The sequence below is a fragment of the Charadrius vociferus genome, unplaced genomic scaffold (genome assembly GCF_000708025.1).
Source record: "Charadrius vociferus isolate BGI_N301 unplaced genomic scaffold, ASM70802v2 scaffold39, whole genome shotgun sequence".
NCBI lineage: Eukaryota > Metazoa > Chordata > Aves > Charadriiformes > Charadriidae > Charadrius > Charadrius vociferus.
Genome location: NW_009650188.1, coordinates 5,648,655 through 5,651,863, shown reverse-complemented (window position 1 = coordinate 5,651,863; position 3,209 = coordinate 5,648,655).

Here is a 3,209-nt window from a genome sequence, read left to right as displayed (position 1 = left end):
CAGCCCAAACCACAACACTGGGGAAACTGAGGCATGGAGCAACCTCAAGGGAGTTGCTCAAGAGCCCACGTGGCAGAACCAAGGTGAGAGACTGCCACTGCTAGGAGCACCCATGCAGCATCACCTGCCCTTCGTGGTGCTCCAAGCCCAAACCCAGGCCCTCCCCGGCCTGGGGGCAGCACCCTGGGGTCCAGTCCAAGACCCTGCCAGCCAGCAGGGCAGCTCCCCATCAGGGACCCCTTCCCTGTACAAAGGCCCTGGATCCGAAAACCACCAAGAGGAGAAGGAGCAGTCACCCAGCTCCCTCCCCAGTACAGACACCCTAAACCAGACCTGGCTCAGAGGCACAAAGGTGGATGTGGGGATTATCCACCGCTCCGACACAGAATCACGGAATCACAGAATTGTCAGGGTTGGAAGGGATCTCTGGAGGTCACCTAGTCCAACCCCCCTGCCAGAGCAGGGTCACCTACAACAGGTTGCACAGGACGGCATCCAGGCAGGTTTTGAATGTCTCCAGAGTGGGAGACTCCACCACCTCCCCGAGCAGCCTGTGCCAGTGTTCTGCCACCCTCAAAGTAAAGAAGTTCCTCCTCATGTTTAGATGGAACTTCCTATGTTCGAGCTTGTGCCCATTACCTCTTATCCTATCACTGGGCACCACTGAAAAAAGACTGTTCCCATCCCCCTGGCACCCTTCCTTTCAGTAATTGTAAGCATTAATAAGATCCCCCCTCATTCTTCTTTTCTCTAGACTAAAAAGACCCAAGTCCCTCAGCCTTTCCTCATATGAGAGATGTTCTAAACCCCTAATCATCTTTGTAGCCCTTTGCTGGACCCTCTCCAGCAGAACCCTGTCTTTCTTGAACTGGGGAGCCCAGAACACACTTTATCGTATGTTCAAATGCAACAAGGTGGGCACAATTAACGGGTCTGGGGTTTGCCAGGGATGGCGAAATCAGCACTGCATGAAGCCAGGTTCCTGGAAGGATGCTTAAATACGCTCTCCAGCCATGCACAAGCCTTGTGGAAACACAGCCACTGACGCCAGTTCTATACATTGACTTGACATGGGCACATCCCCACCGAGCGCGCAGCACCAGCAGTGATGCTCTCTGCCCCATGGGTTCCTTGGGCTGGGGGCTCTCTGGCTCTAGAGGATGCAGCCTCTGCGTTGCTAAGTCTGGGTCTTGCAAGCTCGATGCACTTCAGGGCTTCTGCCACGCAAAAGCAGTGCCCAGGCTAACAACAACAATAATAATAATAATAACAACAACAATAACACCACCACCCCATACACACAGCAAAGCAGCACGACAACAACAACAATAATAATACCCACACATGGCAAAGTGGCCATGGCAGCTTCCAAGCAAGCCCTTCTCTCATGGGAGGGCGGGAGATGTAACATGGCATTTCCCAGGAGTCACCAAATCAAAACCCTGGCAAAGAGCGGGTCCACGACGTGCCACCTCCAGCCGGCCCAACCCCCAGCCTCAGCATCCCAGGCAGGGAGACTGGTCCTGGAACTACCTCTGTGTCTCCACAGCCCAAACCCCTACATGCCAGGGGCTGGCACAGCCCCACGCACCCAGAGGCTCTCGGGGAATTAACATCCCAGGCAGTAATGCCCAGGAGACCCCAGCCACCACCAGGACATCGAGGTGTGCTGACGCAGGTCCAGCCATCCTCATATTTGTCTGGTGGCCATAAGCAGAAGGAGGTGAAAGCAAACCCCTGCCTGGCAACATCAGTGCAAGCCCTGGGTGCAGCGGGGTCTGTCAGGCCTGGTGGGTCCTTTCCTGCACTGCCCGGCGTATGGCACCTCGTGGATTTGAAAAATCCCGGGGGAAATCCCCACAGTAAGAGCAAAGGGCAATGCCTGGGGACCCCTGCCCGATCAAAGCCATACATCCCCACCCAGATGCTCCCTGCTGGCGGCATCCCAGGCCCTGAGGCCCATTGTGGCCCGGCTCCCTGAGAGCATGTCCGAGGGGGGCAGTGGACAAGCACCCAGGTCGCCTTTGGGGTGTCAAGGCGGCGCGGGGCTGGCGGCCATGCCTGCGTGTCCCCCTGCATCCGCTGCGCTGCCGCCCTGTTGCCACGGCAACGCTCTCCAGCCTCCACCGCAGCATCCCGCAGCACAGGGCTTACACTGAGAGACCAGGCAGGCAGCACACCCCTTTCTTTATCCACTCCCTGCACGGCTCCCAGCCTCCAGCATATTGTCCCTGGGTGTCCCCACACCCCAAACACCCCCCATAGCATCAACAGCCCCACACCTGCCTCTGCCTTTCTCACAGGAGAAGGGGGATGCCCATGCAGCAGCAAGCACTGCCCCAAGCCAGCGCAGCACCCAGGACCAGGGATGTTTTTGGGCACAGACGGGTCCAACGGTCATGGAAGATGATGAAGCGCTCGGGAGAAAATCCAGGTTGGGGCCACCGCTATACTCTGCCCACACACAAGGGTGACACAGAAGGGCAATGCTACACAAAGCGACACACCAGTGCCTCATTTTTGTGACAACCTCCAGACAAGGGTGGCATTTTAAAATCTTCACAGGCACCCAAGGTGCGACTGGAGCAGCAACGGACGGACAAGGTGTGCACAGCCCCCACAGGACTGCTAGGAAAGAAACAGCCTGGGGCTGGGGAGGTGGGTGTTACGGGCAGGTGGGGGTAGGAAACCAACACTCTGCACAAATATCACTAAAAATTAAAAATCTCAGTGGCTTGTTCCAGGTGGTGTGGAGGGAAGCAAATCCCTGTGCACAAGTGGCAGAGGCCTTGCTCTGATCCCAGTATGAACAAAGGAGCAAATCATCGGCTTTTCTGGTGGATGAAAATTGAAGAGGCCCATCAGATTTGGGCAAATGTGCCTCATGCAGTGGGTGAAGCGCAGAGGCCTGGCTAGAGCGGGCGGGAACCACCTGGACCACGTGAGCAGGCCAAAGCCTAAACCTGGGGGGCAGGAGTACTGGAGACGGCACACACAAGCGGGATGGGAAATGCTGGGCACCAAAATATTTTTCCACCAGGCTCCAGAAAAGGTGACCATGCTCGGGGGCAGACAAAGCAGAGACCGTCACCTCTACACAGCCACGCTGGAAGCAGACTGGGGGCCTCCTGGCAGCACAAGCCACCCGTGACCGTGCACCGAGCTGGAGACAAGCCCCGCAGATGACAACCCGGGGACGCACCGAGCAC